The 12088-nt window shown below is 41.2% G+C and overlaps 1 pseudogene; it reads right to left on the reverse strand.

Moving 5' to 3' along the window:
- Positions 1-10723: 10723 nt before the first annotated feature.
- Positions 10724-11611, reverse strand: LOC101000064 (annotated as a pseudogene).
- Between the last annotated feature and the right edge of the window lie 477 nt (positions 11612-12088).

Raw genomic sequence — 12088 nt, forward strand, 5'->3', positions numbered from 1 at the left:
ATGACATGCATATCCCGTGTATTGCAATCTTTTAAAGCTCTAACTATGAGTACTTTCTATTATGCAATTTTTTAGAGCAGCTCTTTTCTTTTTACGCAAACATGATAAGAACACAAAAGACTTATTTTGTTTTCCTCTGGCCACTGAACTTTCATGAGAATGTTATGAGAACCTCATGTCCTACCATACCAACCCCCACCCTTGACTGGATTGCCCAATAAAGATCAGATTTTCCCAAATATTATGTTCTAGCTGGATTTGCAACAATCGTAAGTCAATCATTAGGAATCCTGTGCATATGGCAGTTTTTTGGGTTTTTTTGTTTTTGTTTTTTGTTTTGAGACAGGGTCTTGCTCTGTCGCCCAGGCTGGAGTGCAGTGGCATGATCTCAGCTCACTGCAACCTCCACCTCCCGGGTTCAAGCAATTCCCCTGCCTCAGCCTCCCATGTAGCTGGGACTGTAGGTGCGTGCCATCACATCTGTTTAATTTTTTTGTATTTTAGTAGAGACAGGGTTTCATCATGTTGCCAGGATGGTCTCGATCTCCTGACCCCGTGATCCGCCCACCTCGGCCTCCCAAAGTGCTGGAATTACAGGCGTGAGCCACCTCACCCGGCCACAAAGTTTATTTTAATAGTATTTTGAACTGAAAATAAGCAAGCTTTTTTGTTTGTTTGTTTTCCAGACAAGGTCTTGCTCTGTCACCCAGGCTGGAGTACAATGGCACAATCATAGCTCACTGTAACCCTGGACTCCTGGGCTCAAGGATCCTCTTATCTCAGCCTCCCAAGAGCTGGGACTACAGGTGAGTGCCACCACACCTGGCTAATTTTTTTTCTTTTTTTTCTTTTGAGACAGAGTCTTGCTCTGTCATCAAGCTGGAGTGCAGTGGTATGACCTGGGCTCACTGCAACCTCCACCTCCCGGGTTCAAGCGATTCTCTTGCCTCAACCTCCCGAGTAGCTGGGACTAGAGGTGTGCACCACCACGCCCAGCTAATTTTTGTATTTTTAGTAGAGACGGGGTTTCACCATATTCACCAGTATAGTCTCGATCTCTTGACCTTGTGATCCGCCCACCTCGGCCTCCCAGAGTGCTGAGATTACGGGTGTGAGCCACCGTACCCAGCCTATCTGGTTAATTAAAAAAAAATTTTTTTTTGTAGAGATGGAGGGCTCACTATGTTGCCCAGGCTGCTTGCCAGCTCCTGGACTCAAACCATCTTCTCCCTTCATCCTCCCAAAATGCTGGGATTACAGATGTCAACCACTGTGCCCAACAGAAGCATATTTAAAATTGTAATATCCAAAGAATATTACCATAGCCCAACAGTTTGTTTTTATTCACATGTTCCACAGCATTCACTTTAAGTAAATATCCATTATTGTTTCCCAAATCCTTTTGGGGTCAGCAAATAATACTTTAAGAAAAAGTTTGTGGGGGAAAAAAGGAAACTTTAATTACTTTCCATGGGAAAGTTCCAAATGGGACAAAAGTGGTTCTTAGATATAATTTTACAAAACCCTTGTAGCACGTTGAGGCTAAAGACATTTATGCAATTACTAAGTCTACTGTATATGTGAGCAAACATGGGGGTAGAATGACAATAGAGCTATTATGTTACTGTACCATTATTCTAGTGGTCTGCCTTTAATACCCGGAGACATCTTTAGAGAATGTCAAAATGTTCCCCTTATTATAACATTTTTTTCTTTTTTTTCTTCTGATTAATAAGGTGGGTTGATAAGACAACATTTTTAAATTTTTATTTTATTTTTTTGGAGACAGGGTCTCACTTTGTCACCCCGGCTGAGGTGCAGTGGCACAATCTCAGCTCACTGCAGCCTTGACCTCCCTGGCTTAAGCCATCCTCCTGCCTTAGCCCCACAAGTAGCTGGGACTACAGGCATGTGCCACCATGCCTAGGTAATTTTTGTAGTTTTTGTAGAGACCAGTTTTTGCCATGTTGCCCAGGCTGGTCTCAAACCCCTGAGCTCAAGTAATTCGCCCACCTCGGCATCCCAGAGGGCTGGGATTACAGGCGTGGGCCACCATGTCTGGCCTATAATATAACTTTTTGTAATTGTTATATCTAGTTCTCTACTAGAGAAATTGTATTTTAATAAATGAATTAATAATTATAATTTAATTATAATACAGGAAAAGTTTCAGTGGTATCCAAAAGGAAAGATTTGACTGATGTATGAATGTACTTGCTTATGAAATAGAAGCAACAAAAAAAATAATCATTTTAACTAAGGCCAGACAATTGAGGCAAAGTATATGACCAACGGCAATTGCCATTCAAGCATAGCAGGTATTCTGTTCCAGCATCCCCCATTTTCAGGTTAATTTTCAGATTTTTTTCCCCAAATGATTTCTCAGGGCTATGTGTCCCCTGCTTTGAAACAGGATGCTGTTGTTCCCATAACGTCAAGTCTGTTCTCTAGGGTGGCCAGACCTCAGCTGAGGGCAAATCATTCTCAGAATCATTGCTGTGTTCCCATGACCTGGACCTGATTAAACAAATTACAGTGGCAAGCCCAGAAGTATTCCTCCAACCAGTTAGGCAGAAACTTGGGACCTAAGCAAGAGAAAAGGTACAGAGGAGAGCAACAAGGTGCAGCTAATTTTTTTTCTGGCAAGAATAAGGAAAGAAAGTGGACACTATAAACAAGGGCAGAATTCTATAAACCTTGATAGCGATGGTAAACAAAAGCGTGAAACAAATAAAGCACTATAAAATGACAAGCAATTACAGCCTCTGCAGTAAGTAGATGAACAAATCTGATATATTAACTCGTTCAAATGCTCCAAGTACAAAATTCATGCATGAATCTAACAAAATTAATAGAAAAATACTAGTGCTTAAATTTTTTATTAAAAGCCGCCCATCAATGCAACTCTATCTTTCCTATATTTTGTTTTTATAATTCATTTTCTGTGTCTCTGGGTCTAACTGGCCATAGTCCATCTTGTTTTAAAAGTTCATCACACCAAGATCAATTCCACTGGTTAAAATAGGCAATCTTTCCACAACTTGTAAACATAAAACTTGCCTGGAAAGAGCCTGCTTTCTTTTCCTTTGTAAATATTAATCATACTTAACAGCATAGACTTGAAATTCAGTTCAGTTTGGTTAGACATGAATTCAACTGACTTTAACATTTTAAATGATAAAAAATAATAAAACCTGTAATACAAAAGACGTTGCCTTACCAATATTCAAAATGGATATTTACAAGTGTTTCCCAAGTAAGGCAAGTCATAAGTATTTGATTTAATAATAGTATTCTGTTCCACAACTAGTGTATATTGAGGAATTGCATCCATAGACAACTCCAAGGTCAAAGTCCTGGTAATATCCTCTTTATATAGTTAAATGGATTAATTAGCAAAAAGATACTGATATCCCATCTTGAGAATATAATAATTCAGGCAAGTGATGGTCAATCAATTTGTTTATTCAATAATTGTTTATTGGGCACCAATGTGTATCAGGCCACAGTTAGGGTCTGAAAATCACCACAGACAAAACCAATACGTTCCACACTCATTATAAGAAGAAAGGAGCTTTCAGCAGTAGAGAAACCTTTGCTTTTCCACCGGTCTCCCATCGTTTGTGAGGAAGAGCTAGTTCTCATTTTCTTTAAGTAGGGAGGCTTAAGATCAGGGAGAAAAATGAAATGAGAAGAAAGTAGATACTGATATTTCTATGTAGGGCAGAGGATGTACAAACACCTATGCCCTGCCTTCTGTCTGGAGATTCCAACAAAAATGAGGATATGGGATGAGACAGTGGCACAGGCATATAAATTAAACAGGGGAGGTTTCGAAGACTCCTACCCTTATCAATGCAGACCGTTGTTAAAGCCCAAAATCATTTAGGCTTTGTTACCCACATTTTTTGTTGTTTTAGGGGCTCGTGTTTCTCTCAAGCCTAGTGTGCTCTCTGTTCATTTTATACATTAAAAAATAATAAGCAGTAGGAAAATTTTGTCCTTAAAGATAGTACAGGCTGGGTGCAGTGGCTCACGCCTGTAATCCCAACACTTTGGGAGGCCAAGGTGGGCAGATCAACTGAGGTCAGGAGTTCAAGACTAACCTGGCCAACATGGTGAAACCCCATCTCTACAAAAAATACAAAAATTAGCTGGGCATGGTGGCATGCACCTGTAATCCCAGCTACTCGGGAGGCTGAGGCAGGAGAATCACTTGAACCTGGGAGAAGAAGCTGCAGTGAGCCAAGATCACTCCACTGCACTCCAGCCTGGGCAATAGAGCGAGACTCTGTCTCAAAAAAAAAAAAAAAAGATAGTACATATTTATTTTTCTTTGAATAATTCTATCTTTATAGCTTGTACCTCTAGCTCATAGTAGTGATCAATGTAGTAATGCTATTTTTTCTTAGAACTTAATATGACTTATAAGCATCTTTTATTGGACAATAATAATAAGGAAAACCTTGTCTGTGAAGTGTTTTATAGTTTACAAAACACTTTCACCTACATTATCTCATTTGATTAATGACCCTGGCAGGTGGCCTGTGCAGCCATACTTATCTTTGCTTTGTAGAAACCAAGACTCAGAGAGGTTGTGAAACACCTAAGACATCACAGTGAGTTACAAGTAGAGCTGAGATTTAAACCTAAATCATGTGTCTTCAAGCCCAGATCATGTGACCCTACTTTAACTTCTTCTTTCCATGTTCTGTCTCCCATAACAAGTAAATTATGGTGCCATGACTTTTAGCCATCACTGCTGTAGATGTTGCTAAGACAAACGGTTTTTTTGTTTTTTGTTTTTTGTTTTTTTTTTGAGAGAGAGTCTTGCTCTGTCGCCCAGGCTGGAGTGCAGTGGCGCAATCTCGGCTCACTGCAAGCTCTGGTTCCTGGGTTCACACCATTCTCCTGCCTCAGCCTCCCAAGAAGCTGGGACTATAGGCGCCTGCCACCACGCCCAGCTAATTTTTTGTATTTTTTAGTAGAGACGGGGTTTCATCATGTTAGCCAGGATGGTCTCGGTCTCCTGACCTCGTGATCCACCCGCCTCGGCCTCCCAAAGTGCTGGGATTACAGGCGTGAGCCACCGTGCCCGGCCTGACAAACTGCTTTATCTCATCTTTACTTAGCATCATACAAGTAATAGGTAATAAGTAAAAAGTCACTAGCTACTACTATGCATTAAGGAACCTGAAAGAAAGCATTAATCATTATGTAAAGAATGTTATGAACAGCCTAAAAAGAAGAAAGAAAATAAAAGAGCAATGGCCCATTATAAAAGGTTTTTTTTTTAAATGTTTATTAAGAGAGGAGCATTTAATCTGAAATTTTAATAAAATAATTATCCTCTTAGTGATTGGCTAATACATTAATCTTGCTGGAGTAATGTTTTTATCTTCTAAAAGATATCTGTTTGGTAAAATGGGCTGAGGATAAAATATTTAAGCTATTTTTAAGTCACTGAGCTTTTCAGTGACTCTTGATGGCAGGTCCCCATTTGATTCCTTATTGTACTATTCACTAAAAGCAACATGGTCAGCCACTTAGAACACCACTTCTGGTAAGTTGCCTTGGTTTCCCTCCCCATTTTCAGATATTCAGATTAATAGAATAATTTTTGAAATTTGTCCTGTTTAACGCATTTCACCAATAGGTATAGAGCACCAGATGCCAGGCACCAGGACATACAAAGACCAATAGTCTGTGACTTCAAGAAGCTTGCAAAAGCAACTTCTGTATGTATAGCAATGTTTATTTAGGGCCTACATTTATATGTAGTCAACAACATTTTGAGCTGAATTATCAGCACTTTTCCCTTTTCTAAGAATGCTTCCCACCTAAGAGATGGGCCCTGTAACTCTCATTGTCACTAATTCCAGCAACATAATTTGTGATCAGGGCTGGACAGTGGCCCAAGCTGGACTAATTAGATTAATCCTCCTGCCTTCTGAATAAGGAAACAGAGAGTCTTGTAAATGAGCTCTGGGTTATGGGTCAGCAAGACTCAGGAAATGAGGGCTCTGGATTGGCATGATTTTAGAGTTGCCAAATAAAATACAGGCCTGCTGTATTTTTGCTTGCTAAATCTGGCAACCATACATGATGCGCCACATAAAAGTGGAGTTAAGAAAGCTATTCTGCAAAAAGGAGTAGAAACATAGAGATAACAAAAATTAACAACTATGGTGAAAGTGTAGTGGGGAAGTGGGTAAGTTTTAGGAAAAGGAAAAATATCCCAAGTGTTGCCTCAGTCACTGACAACTTTTCAGTCCTTAGTTCCAGTCCCTTGAGGAATGTGGCTGCATTTCTTGCCCTTGAGTTCTGTGAGATACCTTGCCTGTTTTATAAGAGATTTTTTTTCTTTAGATAGCTCAGCGGAAATACATTTCTCATATCAAGCATGTCCAAAGGCATATATAATGTTGTCACGCTTCGAGAAAAAGTTTTTATGTTTTGGTAAATTTTAAAGAATTCACAGGGTCCGTGAAATAGATGAATAGGAAACTTGTTTCTTATTTACCAAGTAGGAAAGTTTGCCTCAAATACAATGAGATGTCTGGCTCAGTACTTCTGACATTGTATATTTGGAAACCTGCATAGGTCTCCTTGGTTTCCTTAGAAGCATAGTTAACGAGTAATGTACATTCCCTAGGTGTTATTCTAAAATGTTGTCCCCAAAGTAAAAAGTATCCACAGGATAAAGTTAGACATTAGGCATAATTCAATTTCAATAATGTTTATTCCTCTTCTTCCTTTTCCTTGTCTCTTTCTTTCTCCTTTTCTTTTATCTCCTTTGTCCCATTCTCTAATCTCCCTGGCTAAATTCCTCCAGAGGAAAAAAAAGGCCATCAAAAAAGTCACTAACACCTCAGTGTAAACTACTTGAAAGTGCTATTCACACTGTAGTATTTGCATCTTAAAAGAAGACCTTTAAGAGAGAGGAAGCCAACAGAATATTTCTGGGCTTCCCAGAACAACAACCTTACTATATTGCTATGGACAGCAACCTACACACAACCCTATTTAATGTGGTGTTTACATTAAATTAATATTAGCTCATTGGGTGAGACAGGTCATCATGGTGAGTATTCAAGAAATCATTGTGGTCTGGGTCCATCTACCCAAACTGGGACATGGCTAGGCCTGGAGATGACTTTAACTGGTGTGGATCTAGGGAAAGGATCCATGGATATGTAAGCTAGGGACAGTCGTCATTGTCAATGGAGCAATGGCCCAACCCCCAGAACGACAAAGAAACAGAACTGACAGGGGACCTGAAGGAGGGGCAAGAGAGACGATCTAAAACATACACTCGGTAGTGTCTTTCCAAGGTTAGTTGTAAGGAGAGGCCAAGTAAGAGAACTACATTACAAGGTTCTCGAACCTAAACAGAACACAGGTGGCTAGGCATTTGAATTTTACCCACAAGCTAATTGTTCCTTCTCTCCAAAAACATCTTCCCCTGCCTAAAACTTTACTACCTGGATGTTCTTTTTATTCATTAAACCATCTCTTTTTGGCATTTTAAGGAAAATCATGTCATTCATACCTTAACATAAACTATGAAGAAACCAGTCAGTTCCAAGCTATATTTTAAAACATGGGACTGTTGTGTAGTAGCATAGCTATTTGGGAGGCTGAGGCAGAAGTTGTCCAGGAGTTCAAGGCTATAGTGAGCTATGATTGCACCACTGCATTCAAGCCTGAGTGACAGAGACCCTGGTCTCTCAAAGATAAATAAATAGGCTGGAAGCAGTGGCTCAGACCTGTAATCCCAGCACTTTAGGAGGTAGAAGTGGGAGAATGGCTTGAATACAAGAGTTCAAGACCAGCCTGGGCAACGTAACGAAAGGAACCCTGTATCTACGGGAAAAAAAAAAAAGTTAGCCGGGGGTGTGTGCCTATAGTCCCAGCTACTCAGGAAGCTGAGGTGGGAGGATCGCTTGAGCCCAGGACTTTGAGACTACAGTGAGCTATGATTGTGCCACAGTACTCCAGCCTGAGCCACAAATGAGATCCTTTCTCTGAAAAAAAAAAAAAAAAAAAAAAAATTTAATAAAAATAAATAAATAAAATGTGTAAATGTTCTCATGGTTAGGGAGAAGGAAGAATTAATTTTGAAACGGGGGGTATTTTGAGGGGCAGGCAGGCCCGTTTATGACAGGAAGGCAGCGTTGATGACACTTGGTACTGAAGTGCTAGAATTATGAGACAAGAATTGGAAGACAAACACAAAAAAGCCTTTAAATTCAATTTTTCTAGTTTACATTTTCTACAGTTTATCCATCCCACAAGATGACTCCAGAACCCAGATGGAAAGAGCAATATATAGTACCTTTAGGCAAATTGCATCCCTTCCCCCAGGTGGTGAAGTGCCATCCCAGGATCCACAGCCCAGTGAGCAGAGGGGCTATAGATTCCAGCCCCCTGTCTGCATTTTCTTAGCTGGGCATCATTGTGCACAACTTATACAACCATATGTGCAGCAATCCCTCCCTCCATTCCTCCTCCACCCTCCTCATACATACGTCTACCTGCTACTTAATGAAATATGACTCAACCATCAAGACCCAGCTCAAGTAGCACTTATGTTGTGATTTTCACAGGAGAGGCCTCTCCTCTACTGCCTTATGCTAACACTAGAGACGCATCATAGAATAGTGACTAACAGTGCCAACTCTGGAGCCAAACTGCTTGGGTGCAAATCCCAGCTATGCCATTTCTTAGTGGTGTAACTGTGGACCTGCGCCCTGTTCCTTTATCTATAAAATGGAAGAATGTAAGTAACAATCTCATAAGTGTGTTATGGATATATAACAAGATAACACGTGTAATGTACTTAGAACAATTTTTGGCAAATAATGAGCATTCAGTAGGTATTTGGAATTGTTGTAACTCAGCTGTTGCTAATAGCATATTATTATCACAGTGAATTTTTGTTAGGCTGATATATGCCTAGTTTTTCTAGTCAAGGAAAAAATTGTATTCATTTTTATATTCCTAGGACCTGGTTAAAAAAAAAAATTACAGGTTCTGGGCTGAGCAAGGTGGCTCACGCCTGTAATCCCAGCACTTTGGGAGACTGTGGGGGGTGGATCACGAGGTCAGGAGTTCAAGACCAGCCTGGCCAAGATGGCGAAACCTCGTCTCTACTAAAAATACAAAAATTAGCTGGGTGTGGTGGCCTGCACCTGTTATCTCAGCTACTGGGATAGCTGAGGCAGGAGAATCGCTTGAACCCAGGAGGTGGAGGTTGCTGTGAGCTGAGATTATGCCCCCGCACTCAAGCCTGGGTGACAGACCAAGACTCATCTAAAAAGAAAGAGAAAGAAAGAAAGAAAGAAAGAAAGAGAGAGAGAGAGAAAGAAAGAAAGAAAGAAAGAAAGAAAGAGAGAGAGAGAGAGAAAGAAAGAGAGAGAGAAAGAGAGAAAGAAAGAGAAAGAAAGAAAAGAAAAAGTACAGGTTCTAGAAGATACTCTGTATACTTTTGTGAATAAATGAGTAAGCCTCTGGGTCACAATAGCCAAGGAGATTCCTCTCTTGGGAAAACAGGATTCCAAAGAGAGAGAAGTCCCAAAGAACAGTATATCCCACGTTTCCGGCCCAGATGCCCCAGATCCACTTAAATGGAAAGTAGAGAGAGTTTTGTGGTATGAACCTGTGGCGCTGCTTGAAAACGCGAACGCCCCATTGCTTGAGGGCCCAGGAGAAAAGGTTTGCGAACAGTGGGTGAAGAGAGGATATTCCTTCCAAAGCTAGACCCTGCCAATCCCAACTAAGAAGCCCCTCCTCCCACGTGTTTTATACAAAAGGTGAGATGGATCCATGTGAAATGGGGCAAGCCTTTGATTGGACAAGCTCAGGGATAATAGTAAACAGAAGGTACTTTAGATTACATATGTCTAGGCATAGGAAGCTCACCAAGACATTGAATGGCGCTTAGACTAGAATAGTGATTAGCACAATGTTGGTACTCAATAAATAAGTGTTAGATTGATCCATAAATTATAGAAAGAATAAAATGATGAACAAACAACAAGGAATAAGATTATCAATCAATCAGTCGTGGTGGCGAATCCTCAAATTATATTGTGAAGGTGACTGGTTAACAATAGTCTACAGTGTCCGGAGGAACACTGGATCAAGGAATTACTAAAAGGTCTGGAGTCATTGGCATTTGAAAAAGGCTGTATGCTATACAGTGGAGAGTTTTTAAAAATTAGCTTAATAAGAACTCTGCTTAGCTTTATTTGGTTAACAGCATGAAACATTTGTCCCTTGCAGAGTGTTCAACAGTCTATCTCAAAGTTTAAAAAACACATAAAACTAAAATTAAATTTATGCTTAGAAATATAAACTATAATGCACGTTTGAAAACAAAGGCAATTTCTGGTATGAAGCTATGGCATTTTAAAAAATTTCTGTGGTGGTTAAATACTGTTAGTGTTTTTATTTATTTATTTTTTGAGATGGAGTCTTGCTCTGCTGCCCAGGCTGGAGTGTAGCCACATGATTCTGGCTCACTGCAACCTCTGCCTCCCAGGTTCAAGCGATTCTCCTGCCTCAAACTCACGAGTAACTAGGATTACAGGCACCTGCCACCAAGCCCAGCTAATTTTTGTATTTTAGTAGAGACAGGATTTCACCATGTTGGCCAGGCTGGTCTCGAACTCCTGACCTCAAGCGATCCACCTGCCTCGGCCTCCCAAAGTGCTGGGATTACAGAAATGAGCCACCGTGCCCGGCGTATCTTTATTATTTTTTAAAATTAATTTTTTTGACAAGAGGAAAGAGTTTTCGAATAAGCGAGAAGCAGCGGTTCCCAGCGCAGCTGAGAGACAGTCCCTGCGGCTGAGAGTGGCAGCGGGGGCGGGCGGTCCCAGCGGCTACCGGTGGCCCTGGGCACTGGCATTCATATGGTCTCGAATGCTGATGGCCTGTTTGAGCAGACCTTCCACGCTGCGGAAGTAGACGCTGCTGTCCACCAGCTTCTTCACGGCGCTGCGGTCGTACTACGCGGTGTAGATGGCTCCCTGGCTCTGCACCTCCCAGCGCTGCATGGCTGCCTTGTACCGAGCCAGCTCTGGGAGGGAGCGGCGCACGTGCTCCTGCAGCCGGTACAGGGCCACCGAGGGCTCATTCGCCAGGACGGAGATGCTCTCAGTGAATGTGTCCGTGACTTTCTTCCCCTTGAGCTGCATCTCCGGTTCCTCCATAGCGACCGCGGCCTCTTTATTTTTTAATATATGTTTTAAACATGGTAAAATAAACAGCACAAAATTTCTGTTTCAACCGTTTTTAAGTGTTCAATTCAACGGCATTAAGTACATTCGCCATGTTGTGCAACCATCACCACCAGCCGTTTCCAGAAGTTTTTTATCATCCCAAACAGAAACTTTATCCATCAAACAGTAACTCCACATTCCACTCTTCTCCGGCCCCAGCTAACCTCTATTATATTTTCTGTCTCTATGAATTTGACTATTCCATTTACCTCTTATAAGTGGAATCGTACAATCTTGCATATTTCACTTAGCATCATGGTTGTGTGTGTGTATTTTGTTTTTTGGTTTTGTTTGTTTGTTTGTTTTTTGAGACGGAGTCTCCCTCTGTCACCCAGGCTGGAGTGCCGTGGCGCGATCTCGGCTCACTGCAAGCTCTACCTCCCGGATTCACGCCATTCTCCTGCCTCAGCCTTCCGAGTAGCTGGGACTACAGGCGCCCGCCACCACACCCGGCTAATTATTTTGTGTTTTTAGTAGAGACGAGGTTTCACGGTATTAGCCAGGATGATCTTGATCTCCTGACCTCGTGATCCGCCCACCTCGGCCTCCCAAAGTGCTGGGGTGACAAGCGTGAGCCACTGCGCCCGGCCAGCATCATGTTTTTAAGGTTCATCCATGTGGTAGCAAGTATCACAATTTCACTCCTTTTTAAGGTTGAATTCTATTCCATTCTATGGAATATAATTTTATTCTATGTATAGATCACATTTTGTCTATCCATTCGTCTATCAGTGGACATTTGGGTTGTTTTCCTTTTGCCTGCTGTGAATAATGCTGCTCTGAACATTGATGTACAAGTA

Source organism: Papio anubis, chromosome 9 (genome assembly GCF_008728515.1).
Source record: "Papio anubis isolate 15944 chromosome 9, Panubis1.0, whole genome shotgun sequence".
In the NCBI taxonomy this organism is placed as follows: Eukaryota; Metazoa; Chordata; class Mammalia; order Primates; family Cercopithecidae; genus Papio; species Papio anubis.